This window comes from Talpa occidentalis, unplaced genomic scaffold (assembly GCF_014898055.3).
Source record: "Talpa occidentalis isolate TD23 unplaced genomic scaffold, MPIMG_talOcc4v2.1 talOcc4.9, whole genome shotgun sequence".
Taxonomy (NCBI): Eukaryota; Metazoa; Chordata; class Mammalia; order Eulipotyphla; family Talpidae; genus Talpa; species Talpa occidentalis.
In genome coordinates this window covers 17,234,884-17,253,312 of record NW_023605305.1, presented here as the reverse complement: position 1 = coordinate 17,253,312, position 18,429 = coordinate 17,234,884, and the positions used below count along the sequence as shown (strand labels likewise).

General features: G+C 53.3%; 1 long non-coding RNA gene across 1 annotated transcript in view; it reads right to left on the bottom strand.

The window, feature by feature from the left end:
- Positions 1-9,047, bottom strand: part of LOC119235933 (uncharacterized) — a 33,895-nt gene extending 24,848 nt beyond the window's left edge. The window contains exon 1 of the long non-coding RNA XR_008550218.1: positions 9,031-9,047. This is a non-coding gene — a long non-coding RNA (uncharacterized LOC119235933). The remainder of the gene's footprint in view (positions 1-9,030) is intronic.
- Positions 9,048-18,429: the final 9,382 nt, after the last annotated feature.

The window sequence follows — 18,429 nt, the reverse complement described above, 5'->3', positions numbered from 1 at the left end:
TTTCAGTGGTGGGTTGATATGCTGGCGTCTCCAAGCCCCTGATGGTGTCAAAATGTTATGATCTTCCTGGGGGAAGTGATGAGTGGTGCTGAGTGGAATTAAATATAGGCCTGAAATAAGATGTGGTTGCTGAGTATATATAACTCTGATGACAGCGTCCCCACAGACATCCGCTCTCCAAGGGGACAAGGGCAGTTAGGGGGTAAGGTGCCTGCCAGAGCCTCCCAGGAGCACTGACTCCAGTCACTGTCTCACCCAGGAGCCCTGAGACCTTCAGCTTTGTTCATGCATTCCCTCCCTCACTCAGTATGTAGGCACAGGCTGTTTTGGACTGGACACCACGATCTGCTGCTCCACTGGGCTTACAGTCTAGGGGAAGGCAGCGATAACCAGACATTCAAAAACTGAGCACATACATTACTACTGGGAGGCACAGTATTAAGGGCATAAATGGGACAGTGGCAGAGAACAACAGGGCCTGATTTTATAAAAAAAAAAAAAAGGCCTCCCTGAGAAACCATTTGAACTGAGACGGAAGGGTCAGCAGCCAGTTGGGCAGAAGGGAAAGAGATGTGCTTTCCTGGTGGCAGGAACCGCCTATGTGAAGGCCCAGAGGCAGTACCGTACCACTAGTACAGCCAGAATCCAACAAGGACCGGGTCAGGTGGGGCCATGAGCACTGCCAAGGGCACGTGGCTTATCCCAGGGCAGTAGGGGCTGTGGGAGAGGTTTGAACTGGGTTGTTAGTCCACGAGCTCATGTTTTGAAAGTTCTTTTGTCTGTACTTGCCAACCAGGGAAGGTGTGGGCTCCCCTAGGGAGAGCTTTCCAGAAAGAGGGAGCAGCTCAGAGGCCGATCAGGCCTGAACTGTTCTAGAAACTGTAGGAACAGGTGGCAGGGCCCATGGAGAGAGGGGGAAAGGCCTGGTGAGGGTTGGGTGGGGCCAGGTTCCTGTACTAGACAAGCAGGTGAGGAGGGAATAGAGTGGGGATGATGTAGCTTTAGGGGCTGGGAATGCTGGGAAGATCCATTTGGGGATGTTCACTCATTCATAGTGTAGACCTGGCAGTGTCCAGGTCTACAGGTGTACAGGGCACTGGAATTGATCTTGTTCCTAGGCCATGTTCAAGCCAGTCGTGTAACGGGAATTTTAGGAGAAGGAAAAAATAGAGGACACAGCTTGAGCTGGGGAAACTGACTCTGTCTTGGCTCAATTCACAGGATTGACGCCTGGCAGCAAGATGGCAGGCAAGCGATAAATTCACTCAGAGTAGGACCTGGGCAGCAAGTGGGCAGGGACAAGGTATGTCTTGGTCTCCCAGAAGAGAAGGGAGGGAGAGAGGATCCAGCAGGGGTGAGGCTGCCCTCAGTGCTTGGCCCAGGGACTCAGGACCCAGACACTCTCAGGAGCCAGGGTTATGAGGACCCTCAGACAGAGGTCCCGAGTACCGGGCCCCACACTACAAGAGGGAGTGGCCCACAGACCATCGTATCCAAGGTGGCACCACTGGTTTTCATCTTCCACCCCTTGAGAGTCCAAGGCAGCCAGGGTGCTCCCTACCTTAAGCTGGGGACTCAGAGCCTCCAGGTGAAGTGTTTGGGGGACCTCGGTCATGTGGGATGCACGGGCAAGGGGCTGGGATAAGCTCTGCCATGGCAATCCCGGAGACTTCCCTGAGGAAGTGGTATCTGAATATAACCAGAGGTGAAGCAAGAAGTTCTCAGAGGTGTGAGAATATCCTAGTTAGAGGTAATGCCAAGCAAGAGCAGTGGGCATGGCAAGCAAGACATGTTGAACTGTCGATTTTGTCGGAGGCGGGCAAAAGGCATTGAACACTGACTTAGGACTCTGGTCTTTGGTTCTTAAACTTTCAAAGAACATTTTGATTTATTTTATTTGGCTGTTTTGGCTTCAAGGATTAGCAGCCAATTCTCACTGACCTAAACAAAAAATGAGAATTTATTGGAGGGGTATTGAGTCGCAGGGACTGAGAGGCATGCCAGGAACAGGCTAGAGTAAGACAAACCCATAAAACGCTTGCTCCGTAAAGCTCACTGTTTCTCTCTGAGAAGCTTTTTCCCCTTATTTTCTCCCTGCAAGTAAGTGTTCTCCGTGCCTCAGCCTACCTGTAAGAACATGGATGTCATTAGCCCCCAATCATACAAATGACAAGAGAAAGCTTGTCTTTTTCACTTCCAGCTCCAAAATTCCCAGAAAGCTCTACTGGCCCAGCATGGATCAGACCCCATATCCAGAGATTGGGTTCCTTTTCATTCATGAGGCAGAATCTGAAATATTCAAGTGGATGGGTTGGAGAGTGGAGAAAGAAAAGGCTCCAGAAGTAGACTGAGGACTAAGATTTGTTGATGATGCATTTAATCTTTCACCAGGAGGTTCAGAGAGGCTAGGTAACAAAGTCTGAGATCACGCAGACAAGGAGTGCCATCGGGACTAGACCCCAGACCCTCCAACTCCAATCCCAGAGCACTCTATCATCTATATTTCCCTTGAAATAGAATTGGGGTGCTGGATTTGAGGCAGAATTTATCTTTTTTTTTTTTTAGAAGAATCTTCCCATTCAGCAGTCCCAAAATTTCAGAAAAGAATATAAGCATGTGGGCCTCCCTGGAAGCACAGAGGTTAAAGTCTCAATGCTATCAAGCTATCACCAGCCACTGTGGCATGAGTGTGACCCCCGGCCAGAGAGCTGCCCGCATGGCATGGCAGACCTCTCCGTCTTGCCCACTGCTCTCCTCAGTCGTGAATTTCAATGTATCGATCCACCTGTTCTGCTCCCCATTCTGTCTCTGGTGAACCCTCTCACCCCCTACACCTCTGGCCTACACCCCAGGTTTTTTTTAAAGATTTATTTATTTATACAAGCACTGGGTACAGTCAGAGGAGTGGGAGGGTGAGAGAATTCACCAGAGCCAGAGCGGGGAGCAGAACAGGCAGACTGACAAAGCACACTGCTGAGGGGAGCAGCGGGCAGCAGGAGAGGTCTGTGCGCCATGCGGGACCCTCCTCCGGTGGCCGGGGAGCAGCCGGGGATCGAACCGGCGCTGCAGAGGCTGCGGGCAGCTTCGCAACCCAGCGCTCAACCGCTGCGCCACCTGGGAGGCCCTACACCCCAGTTCTTATATGCATAACTAAATAAAAATAAATCTTAAAAAAAAAGAATACAGGCATGTGAGGGTAGGCTCTTCTCTCTGCCAGAAGTCCTGCTGCCCACTCATTGACCTAGCCAGGTGGAGGCAGAAAGGACAAAGCCACTGAACTCCAAGGAACCAGTTTATATCCTCCACAGCAAATCCCAGGAGAGCTTTTCAGGGAAGGGAAGGAATAGAAAGATTTTTGTACTTCTATCCACACGAGCTATGTGATCTTAGGAAAGTAACTTCTCTGAGTCCTGTTTCTTCAAGCATCAGGGATGTAATCATGATAATAACTTAAAGAAACCGTCTACCCTATCACCTGGCACATAAATCCATCATGACTCTCTTCCCTCATGTCTTTATCTTTAGGATATTGCCCTGCTTTTCCCTCTCCCCTGGGAACATGCTATGAAGTCCCCACTCTTAGTTCACAAAGGGTCCGTTCTAAAGTCAAACTAACTGGAAAGTGGCAGCTGCTCCCATGGCAACACACACTTAACCGTTGCCCTGGGAACCCTCCTGATGCTCTTAGTGAAGGAGTCAGTGGGCAGAGCCAATCAGAGGTAGGAAGCTCACCCCATCAAAGAGGCCAGAAGCCCCAAACAGCATCATCATTTTGGGCTGGAACAGGTGGTGGGGAGAGTTCAAGAGAAGGACAGAAATGGGAGGGGTTTTCTGGCCCTGCTCTGTTGTTGAAATAGAAAGACCTCAGTTCAGCACCACAGACAGGTGTAGAACCTGACTTCTTGGAGAAGACTCTTCGGGAACCAAGATGAGGGGAATCAAAAAGCAGGGCCTGGTAACTTTCAGGTGATAGCGCCAAGGGCATCATAAATTTTTAGAATTGGAAGACTGTAGAGATCACACATAATGTCATTTTACAAATAAGGAAACAGACCTCGAGAGGGAAGTAGACTTGCCTAATATCACACGGTGAGGGGTGCAGCCAACACCCAAGCCCACGTTCCCTGACTGCTAGGCCAGTGTCTCAAATGTAACATGAGGCAAAACCCAAGAACCAGTTCAAAATGTTTCTTGGATTTTAGCATGATTCTCACTCCAGTTGGCCTTCGGAGAAATGAGGTTGGGGTGAACTGTCTGGATTCAGACTCAGATTCCAGCTCCACCACCAACTTGCTGTATAAACTTAGGTCACCCCCATCATGTTACAAAAGGGGGAAGTTCCATTTTCCCTGCCCCACCTAATGAAGGGAGGAGCTGAGCAGTGAGGGGAAGCTAGAAAGGGCTTAGAAAAGGGACACAGGCGGTGACTTATGGAGCAGAGGGGCATGGGAAGGAGGACATGCTTGCTTCTCGGTCTTGGACTTGCACCAGGGACTTAGGGAAGGTGGAAGAGACATGTAGGTAAGAGACACGTGGGGAGGCTGACCATGGCAGCCTTTATCTTGATTTGTACTTTGATTTTGCTCCTTTCATCCCAGCTTGCTTGGCCCCTTCTGCCCCTTTCCTATGGTTCCCTGCCAGAAGGTGCCTTAGACTTGTGGCATGCTTTCAGGCCTCAGCAACCCTGCATTGAGCCAACCCTGTTTGGCTGGATATTTACCCACTAAGGGATGGGTCATCTTGGGTGCGGTGCATCATAGGAAAATTCATACTCTCTCTTCTTTCCTCTCTATGCACAATCATTCTATTAAAGATCCTTCACACTAAGAGTATGCTTTGTCTTTATGCAGCAGATAGCAGAACCCCTTTAGAGCATGAAGATTTGGGGGGTCTATGGTACCCCTCAAACTGATCATTAACAACCCCTTCTTCAAGCCCTTTTTCTCACTGTAACATGATGGTTTGTAGGACAAGGATGCTGCACTTGAGTGCCCTTGGCATTCTGGATGTGCTCAATGTCCCATCCCCCCAGGGAATATAAGGCTGAAAAAAGCATTTCAGCTGCAACAATAATTTTAATTGCTCCTCCTGGAAACCTCCATGGACCCATTCAAGCCAAATAAACTGATTTGTAAAAATGATCATTCTTCAGTGCTTGTCTCATTGGCTGCAAATGGATAGTTCTTCTGGGTGCTTCTGGATGAGCCCTGAATTCCAGCTGAGACAAATCTATCCCTCTAAAGTGACATCTGCTGGGAGGCGGCATTAAATTATGTTGGATTATAATAGCATATCACTGTGTTCCTCTAACTGAAGGAACTTTAGTAACTGGAGTTGGAACCACCCACCGAGAGGCTCAATGCTCCATGGATTTTCCTGGCAGAAGGACTGTGTCCTGGAGAGAAGAGTGGAGGGTGGCTGAGTAGGGCACAGGGCCTCTAGGGCTGGGTGAGACCCAGATCTCCTGTTGATGAAGGTCAGTTTTGAGAGAGTCAATTGCATTCATATGACTTGCCCTCAGGGTCTGGCCAGAGAAATTATCTATCTCTGAAACTTATTTCTCATTCATTCATTCGTTCATTCGTTCATTCATCATTCCTTTCTCAACAAACATTTAGTAAATTTATTTTTTAGGACACTGCTCTTGGTGATGGGAATACAAAGATAATAAGAGCCTTTACAACTTTACCAAGATGCTGACAGTCTTAAGACAGAACATAGAAATGCCTGGTAGGCATCAGAAGGCAAAAGGCAGGAGCGCTGAACTCATTGGAGGTCACATGGGGTGAGCATTTTACAGCTGTGGGAGTGGATAAGTTCCCCCTAATTGAAAAAGTAATTTGAGGAAATGCAAAGAATGACACAGGGAAGGGATAAGGGCAACAAAAGAGGTTTCTGGAAATGGTTACATCTGTGGGCAACCAGGGTTCAGTCCCACTGGGGACATCAGAGGAAGCACATGAAGACAAAGCAGAACCAACCCTTGGGAGCAGGGAAGCTGGGGACTTTATCCACTGACTCTCACCCCCACAGTGTGAAGGTCATTTCTGGGATGTGCTTGGTCCCCTACACTTGGATGTTGCACCTGCCCACAGATAAGCAAGCTTCCGTATGCTACAGGGAAGTTTGGGGGGGACAAGGAGTGACCTGGTTTGTGAGTCCTCACCTGCATGTTTAAGAACACAGGGAAAGACCCAGAACAAACACACAGAGAAATGTTTTTAAAAAGCTTATTTACAGAGTAGGGAGAAGAGAGAGAAATTGGCAGGCATGCGGTAGAATGCCAGCTGTCCCACCAGCAGTGCCATCTCATGGAGACCAAGGTGCACGCCTAAGCTGGAAAAGCTGGAGAGTGAGATCAGGCACACAAGTGTGAGATCAGGCACACAAGTGTTCAATCTTTCGAGTCCAACACGGCCACTCAGCTCCACTTCTACTTCCCAGCAGCACACCCACTCAGGAAGTCAGGCTCGTGGCTTGCTGGGAGTTGTAGTACTTAGTCTGAGATCTCAGCAGTGTGGACATGTGAGTGGAGTCAGTGGAGTCTAGAAAGCCGCACCTTCACTCCGAGTTTCCCCCCGCCAGCTTGAGTTGCTCCTAACTGGTCCTCTAACACATGGTGCTACAGAAAACTCACAGGCAGAGGAGAGAGAGAGAAGCAGACGTTTGAAGAAGGAGGTTGTCGGTGTGCCAGGAACTGATGCCGCCACCGAGATGGGCCAAGGGGACAGGGGGCAAGGTGGCAACAGCATATGCTGCAATGGTTTGGAAGAAGTGACAAGTGAGCTGGGTCTGGAAGGGTCATCAGTCACTGGCCAGCTGAAGTGGGCTTGGAGAATAACTTGCCCAGGCAGTTGGAACTGGAAGACTTAGATGGAACAAGAGAACCGAGAAAATTCTTTGAATAATTGCGGCTGATAAGGCCAGATAGCAGTGACCAAGGGGCTGCAGTTACCGAGAAAATAGTCCAGTTTATGGTCTTAGGAAACTGAGCCCTTCCTCTGTGGAACCCAACACTGTGGGTGGGTGTCTGAGAATTGCTTGTCAGCACCCACACCCTCAATGGGTCTGTGACCCCTTAAATGCTGGAATCTAGTCATCTCATCTTCAGGGCCAGCACCGGCCAGGCAAATGTCTCCTGGATGGATGCATGAAGTGAGATTTGGGGGGTGAACCGGGTCACCCATGTGTCTCTGACGGCAGGGGACAGGCAGAGACATGCCCCAATCCCCCATCTTCACACCCATTAGGCAGGTGGGGCCACCCTATGCTTTGCTAACAGAATCTATCCCTCATATTTGGAAAACAATCATGAAGACTCTCAGGCAGGATACCTGAGAGCAGAGACACCCACTGACCTCTCCGACTCCAGCCTCTGCTCTGCCCTGGGCTGATGTACTCCATTTCGTGTAGACCTGGCTCCTGAGGGTTTCACAACCACACCCTTGGGAACAGAGGCTCCCAGCAACAGATGTTCTCCTCTGTTTACAAACAGCTGCCCTTCTGCACCTGGACCCCAGCATTCCTGCCACCCCCCGCCAGGCCCCACCCACCCATGCGCTCGGCAGGAGCCCCTGGGCTCTGCAGCCCACACCTGCGTGTGCCCTCCAATCTATGCTGGGGTGGATCTTGGTTTTTTTAGAAATCCCCTGGACATTCTAGAACCACGAAAAGCAGTCATGTCAGTATTCACCATGACCTGACAGGTAAGTCAATGCCTAAACCCCCTGCCTCACCAACCCCCTTCATCCTCTTCTCCCCCCACCGACAATATGTCAGGACAATCTGTCCCCTCACAGAGGGACCATCGAAGCACATCAAGCAATATTTCAGAACATGTAACCGGCTTGCCCCTGGCCCCCTCGGCGAGAGAGGGCCGTAGTAAAAGCTTCCTGTACCTATGCTCAGTCCACCTGGCTCAGAGCTGCTTCCCAAGTCTGCCTTCACCTGCTGAAAACAGGCCCTGAACTCCCAGCTGGTTTTTGCAGAAGGACTTGGCCCTGGGAGGTGCGGGGCAGGGTTGCGGGGAGCTCAGCCGTGCATCCTGGCCTCACTGCTCACAGCCGGGGTGTGATATGTGCTCACCTGGCAGGGCCTCGGTGTCCTTGTCATCAAGGGGACAAGCACAGTGCCTGCCAGAGGGAGGTGCTTAGAGCTTCCTGCTGCTGCTGCTTGGCCAACACCCCCCTTGCTCTCCTACAACCCTGCAGTCTCTTCATGCCGCCCATCGGGGCTCTGAAGACTGCGTCAGGCCTCTCTGCATCAATATACACCCCGCAGTTTATCCAAATGGGAACTTGCTGCCCCTCCTTCCCTGAGAGGAAGCACCAATGTTCACCCTCTTTGCAAGATGACGGAAGGGTTGACGCACCTGAAGTACTTAGGAGAGAAACTGGGAGCACCGCATCACTCCCCCGGGACCATGTGGATGGGGATTCCAGCAGGACAGGATCTGCTGGGGACTGGGACCTGCTGCAAGTCACATCAAGTCCCCAGCTACTCCCGAGTGAGCCTTCCCTGCCTCCACCCTTCCCCTGCTCACCGCTGGACCCCTCGGGCCCTGCAAAGGGCCTCAGGCTTCTCATTCCTCAGTTCTGGGTGCCAGACCTGCAGCACATAGCCCAGGGCCAGCAGTGAACAAATGCAGGAATCACTGAATGAACATCCTCTGGGACCTGGGTATCTGGACTGGATCTGGGCCTGGACTTGGGGCCTTCCTCTGTGCTCCCACAACCCTCCATCCTCATCTTCACTGTACAACTGGCCACCCTGAATGGATCAGCCTCCCCATCTGACTTTGAGTAACCTCCGTGGCCCCAGAGCCTGTCCTCAGGCCTGGCCCAGCCAGGGACTTCAGTGCAGGTGGACAGGGGATAAAGGAGGTCAGGCTGTCAGCGGGCAGAGTGCCAGTGGTGACACTGTGTCTGACCCATTCGTCACTGGCCGACACCCTCCCCTGCTTGGGGGGCCGGGGGGGGGACAGGAAGTGGCAGGGATCTCCTTTCACCAAAAAGAGTGGCCCCAACTCACCTTCGAGGAGCGGTGTGGATTGGCCTGGAACATCACTTGCAAGCTCATCAACTTGGCCAGTGATTGGTCCAGGAGTTGCTATGCTCCCTCCAATGAAACAGAAGCAAATTCCAATTAGCCAGACACTTCTAGGAATGATTGCTTTTGCTGAAAAAAAGGAACAGATTTGTTTGGTACAACTCTCTTGCCCTTTTTCTAAATTCTTCCTCCTGCCTACTATCCAGACATGATATCTGGAGCCACGGCAGCCATTTTATGACCATGAGACTATAAGCCCAAGGACAAGAAGGCATATTTACTAGAGATGGCAGAGCAGAAAGGACCTGAGTCCTGTGTGGTATCATGAGCCAGGATCAGCAGTGACCTACATCTAGCTCTCTCCTCAGATGAGGAAAGCAAGCCTCTGTTAACCAGAGTCTCCTGGGGAAGTTAAACAGCTATCACTGATACACAGACCCAGACCCCAGTCCCTTACCTGACACCAAATAGCTAGGGCACCTTGGGCAAGACAGCCTAGCCAACCTGTCTAATTTCCACCAAATGCAATTCCTTCATCTGTTTAAATGGAACTGACAGTCTGCCTCGCAGGGGTGCTCCATAAGGGGCGGCGCTCCTCTGTCATGCTCAGAGCAGGGTCTGGTGCTGTAGGACAGTCGCTACATCTGTCCAGAGCTTGGGCATCATCTAAGCAGTTTACATGAATTAGTCCAACAAGATAAGGACTAATCCGAACACGACCATTTTGCACATGAGCAAAGCCAGGCACAGAGAGGTGAAGTCACTTCCCTGGGACACACAGCGGGCAGGTGGCAGAGATGAGACGTGAGCCAGGCAGTCAGGCCCCGAGCTCGCGCTCTCAGCCGTTGCGCTGTGCTGGCCCTGCATGCAGTAGGTGCCAATGCACGCCTGCTGCACAGATGAACGCGCACACTGAGGGGGCGCCCCAGGACACGTGGGCTCCTGGACCTGGGAGGGCCTGGGGAGGAGCCCTGCGGTGCTCCCCTCCCCATACTCCTGGCTGTTCTCCCTCCCCAGGCCTGGACCCCTCACTCCTCAGACACCTTCCTGTCTCATCTGTGATTGAAATAAGACATTCGCTCTCACATTAACCTTTATTACTTATCGATTTCCTCTGTCCTAGCTCGGTCACGTCCATTTTATCTGCTCAGAGTCGTAGAAGCCATTCAGTGGGGAAGCGAGTGTCCATGACCACAAAGGACCCACATTGACGGGCATTGTCCTTGAGGGGGTCAGGGCAAGGGGCCACCCATCACTCTGGCTGCCATTGCGGGACTGGGAGAGCCCGAGGAGCGGGGCTCTCATCCCACCTCACATCTAGGGGCTGCGGGTAAGGAGACCCCTCAGTGAAGTCCTGGGCCTTTGGGTGGGTCTAGGATGGAAGTGTCACTGGGGTGACCAGAGGCCCCGAGAGTGACCACAGGGTGTGTCTGAGGTCGAGGTCAAGGGAAGGGTGGGATGGGGCCTCAGCAGTGCTCAGACCTGGGGGGGTACAGGGAAGGAACAGGAGCGTGAGGACAGGAGCCAGGCCCCAACAGAAGCCAGACTCTGAGCTGCGAATTCACAGTCCCAGAGCCCAGCCAGGTGTGACTCCTTCTTCCTCCCACATAGGAGGAGCCTGCCCAGAGCTCAGTCAGGAGGGGGAAGCTGGGCTGAGAACCCGCAGACTGAGCTCCTATCCCCATCCTCCTCTGAGGTGGGACCACTGGGCCATGTGGATCCCACAGGGATGCCCTGGGAGGCCCGTGGGGAGAGAGCACTGTCAGTGTGGACGCTGGGTCCAGACTCTGGGCAAGCCCATCACCCCTCAAGCTGGGTCTCCTGTGAAGGAGACTGATAGTACCTGCTCTGGGGGTGCTGGGGAGCGTGAGTAAGGAGGTCAGCTCTGAGTCCAAATAGGAGTGTCCCAACCCTGGCTTTAGTGCCCTCGCTTGGCCCCAGCTTCCCATCTGCAGTGGGGGGGTCAGACCCACCTTGCAGGGCTGTGGGTGCATCAATGACAAATCATCAGAGCCCGGGAGCTCAGAGCAGGCAGCCATGTGACCCTATTGTTTGAGGGTCCTGCTGCAGACGGGTGTGGGGGGCGGGGGAATCAGCCATGGGGAGGTGATAATTGAAATCTCAGGCGTGATAGAGGCCCCCAGAGAGAGAGTGGGAGGAGAGGAGATGAAGGCAAAGCAGCACCAAGGAGAGCCTGGAATCCCCCTGGATTCTGCCCGTGGGGAGGAACTTGCCCACCGTGAGACAGAGCGTAACCTTGATCAGAAGAAGCCAAAAGCCTCCAGGTCAGAGCTGGTCCCAGTGTCTTCCTGTCTCCCCAAAACATGACAGAATGCTGACCTTGGGGTCAAAAATCTCATCTCCTCCATATCCAGGCTGAGACTCCAGATAATCAAGTCCCTCCTGAGCCTCAGTTTCCTCTTGTGCAAAACAGACACGAGAGATGATTTCTTGGTGTGCGCATCAAATAAGGGCAGAACTATAAGAGCAAATCCCCACCTCCCAGGAAGAGTTTGGTAAATGGTCACCTCAGCATGGCTCCTCCCCTTCTTTCATTCCATTGAGCGGATGGTGTCGCCTTTGCCATCACAGAGCCCTGCACTTGACTCTTAGGTCCATTGCTTACCAGCTGTGTGAACTTAGATAAGTTGCTTAGCTGCTCTGAGCCTGTGTCTTCTTTTGTGAAACAAACAAAAATGAGAGCCTGTCACTGAGCTGTTTCAGTGCACATTAAATGAGCCCCAGCAGGACAGGCACACAGTAGGTGCTCAGCGCATGCCAGTGGGCTTCTCCCACCAACTTGGCCTCCTGACTTCCTCCCCTGCACAGGTGAGCCAGGTCTATACCCAGTAAAACCCCACACGGACGCCACTGGGTCCTCTTCTCCCCCTCCTGCCCTCCTGGCTGCTCTGAGTGGTAGCAGAAATGACTGTTTTTGCAGAAACAGATTGAAACAAAGTCTGAAAACAATGATTCAGACTAAAGGTAGCAGCTGCAACATAAACACTTAGAAGTGTTTCTCTGCGAGATGGCAGTGCTCCTAAAATCCTGGAGGGGAGGGGTCTTCCCTGCCACTGGGACTCAGGCCCTGATGTCCTGGCTGCTTTGGGCACATTTCCCTGGACTCGGTTCCCTCCAGACAGGTGGGTTCAGACAGGTGGGTCCAGTCCCAGCTGCTCTACCTCCCTGCTGTGCCCTGGGTCAGCCCCCGACCCTCAGGGCAGTTTCCTCTGCTTTCCAACACTGCAGCAATGGCAGCTCCGTTTCTGGGTAAAGACCAGATCTTTCGTGTCATGCAAAATGCTCCTCCCTGTGGCCCAGCATCCACTTTGGGTCGTCCTTGTACGTTCTGAGCCTGTTTCTCAACCTGTAAAATGAAGATGAAGATTCTTATCCCACAAGACAATGGGACCTAAAGCACCTTGCACAGGGCAGAGCACAAAGCAGATACTCAGTGCACAAGCAGCCCTTCTTTTTCCTTTTTCCCTCTCTCTCTTGACTCAGCCTGTTATTCCCCTGGACACCACTGATTTGCAGGAAGTTCTAGAATTTTCCGTCTCTGGTGCTTGCCCTGTGAAGCACAAAGAGAGCAGGCAACAGCCCTGAGTCACAGAAGCTGAGGCGAGATGGTATTCGCAGAAGAAGGAAGTGGGCTCAGTCCAAATGCTGCAAGAAGTCAAAAGCCACCAGGACAGAACTGGTCACGAGGTACGAGGGTCCCCCCAACCTTGCTGAGACATCAGACCACAGGGGTGAAGTGACAAAGGGGATGGAGAACCAGCTGGAGCAGGAAATTCATTCCAGGGGCACAAACATCAGAGACAGATGAGGGTGGACTTGGGCCTGGCTTCTCCTTTTGGAATTGAATGAGGGAGACGCTCGCCCACCATCAGCCTCAGGGAGCTGATTCGTATTGTGAGGAAGGGTGAGCTTGCAGGGGTGGAGGAGTCCAAGGACCTGGCCTCTGAATGAGCGGAAATATGTGCTCCGGGGTGTCTGGGCGGGGGTGATGAGATCCAAGTGGGTGGGACTCAGATGCCAGCTGGGGTTCCCTGCTCCCTGGGAGAACCGGGTATGACTGGCTCCAGCCCAGCTAATCCCAGGCCCACACATGGCCTTGGACTCCTCCAGTTCCAGCTCCCGCCCAGTCTAGACCCGCTGTGCGCCTGTCCGGCTATTCCTGGATCACGCCCAGTTCAAAGCTCCCTCTATCCTCCCAAACACCCACCCACACCAAGCACTTGGAGTGCCTGGGTGTTCGAGATTTTGTGGGGTTGAAGGGAGAGAGGCAGACTCATCACCTCATCAGCTCTGTTCTCTTTTGTCCCCCCAGTTCTCAGGAGGAAGTTGGTCTGTTTCACGTGGAGAGGTTGTACCTGCCTCCTTCCAGACACCTTTGCACCAGCTGGCTCTGTGTCCTCGGGCAGCAGCTTCCGCTCCACACGGGCATCTTCCAGACACAGCCTGCACTGTCCCTAAGAACTGCCAGGCTCAAAATAGCCTCCTTCATGTTCCAGAGACTTTTTCCTTGCTACTTGGCAGATGAAGAAATAGAGGCTCAGAGGGCTCAAATGAGCTGACCACAGGCACACAGCCAGGGAGGTGTTTTGGCCGTGAAGCTCCATTGGGGTGCAGCAGTCAAGTCCCGGATTTCCGCTCAGACCCACCTTGGTCTAGTCCGGCTCCACCACTGACGGGCTGTGCCGGTGCCCCTGTCACAGGCCATCCGAGTAGTGATGACGTGTCACACACACTGGCAGCACCCAAGCCTGCAGTGGACGCTCCAGCAGAGGGAGCAGCTGTGCCTCTTGGTGTCCTGGCCATCCCCTGCCCAGGCCCCACATCCTGCCCTCCTCTCCCCATTCCATTTGTGTCCCTCCTCCCCTTCCAAAGCCTCTCACAATTCCCTCCTTCAGGATGTCCTCCCTGAGCCCTCACCTCGCCATGCTGGACAGCCTCAGGCCGACTCAGGAGACTTGGAATTAGTCCTGAGCTCACATGGCCTCTCTTCTTTCACTCATTGGCAGGACTTCAGCCCTTGGCCATGCTCAGCTTCCTCATCTGTGCAAGGGGGGCGGTGCTCTCCAGTCTTCAGGTTTGCCTTAAAATGGAATGAAATCAATCAGCAAATGGAGAAAGGTGGCCCGCACTGAAGACTGCCTTGTCATTTCTACCTGTCTTCCTTTGCTCTGTGTCCCTTTCCAACCTAGAGTTTGATTTATGTTTTCCTTCCTACCTTTCATGATTTCCTTCCATGCAGAAAAGGTGGCCCTCAAGAGTGGATCAGACAGCACGGGGTGATGGCATAGCCCGCCACATGGACACAGGCAGGCCAGCCTGCAGGAATGCACACAGACCTCGCCTTCCGTGGAAGCTGGAGACAAAGGAAACGCTCACTACACCCACCTAACTGGGATATGCCGGAGGCAGGATTTTAACCTACGCCTTTTGACACAGTGTTCTTTGTGCTGACCAGGAAGCCCAGGCACAGCTTGGAGATGGGGGCCCCCAGGCCTGGAGGCAGCCAGCAGGGTAGTAGCTCCTTGTGGTGTTGCCTCAGCCCCCTCCACTAGGACCATCAAAGTTGCCCAAAGATCTGACATATTTTTAGTTAAGATTCTGAGCCTGGGAGGGAAGCAGGAAATGATTCATTCCCTTTCTCAGCCAAGGTACACAAAGGCACATTATTAATATTTACTCGGGGGCTTCTCCAAGGACCCCAAATAACAAATCATGGTGAAAGACAGGATGGAAGATGAGCTTTGCCAAGTCAGCTGTCTGCCTACAGATGGAGCAAAGGTGCCTGCTATACATCAGTTCAGGGCTGGGCACTGCCAGGGGCAGGACCAGAGGGGCCTTGAGCAGGAGCCTAGTTCATGGTGAGCCTCTGGAAATGCAGAAACAAGTAATGTTTGGGCAGCTAGGTCTGTGGGGAGTTGAGAAAGGCTGACATCTTCGGACAGCCCCTATGGTGAGTGGTGGCAAAGACAGGATGCCAGTGCCCACCCCTATTTCTCAGAGCGATAGGCAATAGCCACAAATCCCTTTCAGGGGGAGAGGTCAGGCTCTCTGGGATGAGCTGGGCTAATGGAAACCAGGCTGAGAAAGTGTCAGCACAGAAATGCTCCCACTTCAATTTTGTCTTCTCATGGGACATTCAGCAGTGCTGTGAGCCCTGACTCTCCTCCAGAAGCCCTACCTCACCCCTTCCCAGGCTCAGCAATGACTGCCCCCCTGCCTGTGGCCCCTCTTTGTCACTGACATGAGGAATGAGGTGCAGATATCACTTACTATCTGGCAGGCACCTGCTGACAGCTTCTGTCACTTGGGGTTCAGGCAGCAGGTCCCTCTCTCCCCTTCATGCCCTGCACAGCAGACTCCTCCCCTGCCAGGGAGTTTATTAAGTAGTTCATTAAGTCTCTCTGCCTTTGTTTGTGAACTGTCTCTTTTAAAGATGAAAATACAGGAGACTCAAAGCAGCAAGGTGAACCTCCTGAAGGCCACACTGCTGGAAAGTGACTGCACTGGGAGGTGGTAAGTTTGTAACTTAAGTGGCACCTGGTCCTTCTGCTGAGGGGATGGGGCAAAGGATAGACAGACACATATACTGAGAGACAAGCATCAGAAGAGAGATCCAACTGATATAGAAGCAAAAAGGAAATTCAGAGTTAAGTGTAGACTCTGGGGTCACTAGACTTACTATTTCGGAACAGAATTGAATAAATACATAGCACCTATACAAGACTCCAGAGATTCAACTGTTGATAGTCCCTGTCCTCATGGAACCCGTGGTCCAGCGCAAAGACACATAATCACCCATCGTGTGTGATGACAGGTGAGGCATAGGAGACTAGACACTCATTAATGGGCTGGCAATCATGGAAGGCTTCCTGGAAGAAGTGGTATGAGATCTGAAATAAATAGGCTGTAGTTTTGGTACCTTGCTGGTAATTAGGGTTGTTACCAGCTTTGCTGGTAATTAGGGTTGTTACAAGAGATAGACTGATGGCGGCAGTGACCCAGAGCAGCCAGATCTCCTGGAGCTGGGTGTGAGTTGTGTAGCTATTGATGCTTTGCTTCCATGCTGTTCTGTGCTGTGAGGAAGTAAAAACCTCAAGATTTTGGCCCCTCTTCTCAAAAGAGTGTGTGTGTGTGTGTGTGTGTGTGTATTTAAGGACATACACATACACTGGGGACTGAAAGATGTTGGCAGGCTGCTTAGCTGAAGCTGTGTAAAGTCCTGGGCTGTGGGTGGCACTGAGAGCAGGGACAGGAGATCCTATGTGGAGAACCAGAAAAGGATGGCAAAGCCGGGGTCCCGGTCCCGGCTACAGCCCCTGCTCTCCCAAAACTGGCATCAGAGAGAGTAGGTCCTTATGCTAAACCCCCTCCTCCTGCCTGCAGCTGATCAGATTCCTCCCGCAGGCCCCGCGTGCTGCCCACCTGTGCCAGGACAGCCACCTAGGGGCCACCGAGGGGGACGAGGCCACCTCCCTGCCCTCAGGGAGCCCCCATTCTCCTGGGAAAACAGATGGGTCAGTCACAGCCCAGAGAGGTCAGTGCCAAGATGGGGGAGGTGCAGGGGAGCTGGGGAGGATCCCGATCCTGGACGTGGAGGTCAGGAAGGACCTCCGTGTTGAGGCCTGAAGGAGAAGCGGGGTCCAGGAGGAGGGGGGGAGAAGGTGGACACGGGCAGCAGCACCCGGCATATGCAGCATCTGCGAGGTCTGAGGTGCAGAACCCGGTACCCCTGGAAGTGGCGGGTGCTCTGCGGGGCCGGGCAGGGGTGTGAGGGCTGGACATGGAGGGTGGGGAGCCAGAGAAGACAGGGGTGGGGTCAGGCCAGGGCCAGGGGTGGGGGGTGGGGGGGTCATCTCACAGCGGGTGGGCTCCACAGTTCAGGCCTCATCTCCAGGGCCCCGGGAGCCAGGATGGAGGGCGGGAGGTGAAGGAGGAAGGGCTCTAGGTGTGGCGTCGGGTGGGCTCCAAGAGGACCTGGCTCCTCCCCCTTCAGCTGCCCTGACAAGGCTCTACCCAAGCATTTTCTCTCCTCTCCTCTCCTCTGCGCTGCCTGCTTCTCTCCCTCTTGCCTCTCTTCCATCCTTCCCGGTCCTCTGCGCCCCCACCCCGCCCTGCAGTTCTCTCCAGCCCCCTCCCCACCTGCTGCTCCGGGCTGCATCCTGGGCCGAGCGGCCCTTGCGAGGGCCTGCAGCGCCACCTTCAGGCCGGAGCCGGCACCGCGGCGGGGTCCCCAGGCCGCGAGGAAGGGGCTGGTCCCCCTGTGCCTCAGGGAGATGGGGTGGCAGGTGCAGCCACAGATCCCGCCAGGGCCCCCTCCCTGCCGCATCCCAGGGCCTGGCTGTTCTGGGTCGACGCGCCCCTTCATGCCAGCTCGTTTCTATCTTCCCTAACAACCGTAATTACCAGCCAAGCGCTTCTCCCAAAGACCAGACGCCACAACCAGTGAACTTAATAACGGGCCAAAAGGCATGGAGGCCAGATAAAGAGCAGGAGGGTGTTGTGTGATTGAAGAGGTGAGGGGGGAAGGGGGGCACCTAAGAGGGGATCGGATGGAGGGAGAGGCCAGACCAGGAAAGGATTTCGGGGCAGTCTTCAGCCGGCGTTAGGGAGAAAAAGGGCGCTAGTAAGAGTGATGGTGGTAATCACCGGTGCTAATCAGCCAGCGCTTCCTCTCTGCCAGGCACATTCTGAAGACTCTCCACATTTAAGAAGCAAGCATGACCGGTGCTACCCTATCTCGCAGAAAGAAGCAGGCCCAGAGCGGTTAAGTCACTCGTCCTAGGTCATTCGGTTTGTAAGCGACAGATTGGACCCCAGCGTCCTGGCTCCAGATCCTTGGTCCTCAACAAGGACACTGGAAAGAGGGGTGCAGGGGTGGAGAGTGAGAAGATCCCAGGCTCTTTAAGAAATGGGGCCATCTGTGCGGGGCAGCTGATGAGACGAGGGGGAGGCGAAGATGACATCTTGGTCTCACACTGACGTTGTGATTCAGACATTCACTCATTCAGGGAACAGAACCTACTTCCGCCTGCTCAGACGTGGTCTCTGCCCGCAGGCTTTGACATTTTGCTAGGGATGGACGAGCAGTAAGCATAAACACAGGGCTGAGGAGGATAATTTTAGACAGTGACAAACACGATGAAGGCAACTGAACAGAGAGGAGAATTAAGTGACTGGTGTGGGGCCCCGAGGAGGATAGGAGTTCTCCTCACTGAGGGTCAACTCCAGGGACACAATTTGCACGCAGGACCTCGCCCACCCTCCTGTGCACTTTGGGGGGAGCCGGGCTGCTGGTAGGAGTGACGCAGTTACAAACGACTGGTCGACGGGTCGCTCAGATAAGAATTAACAAGTTTGTCT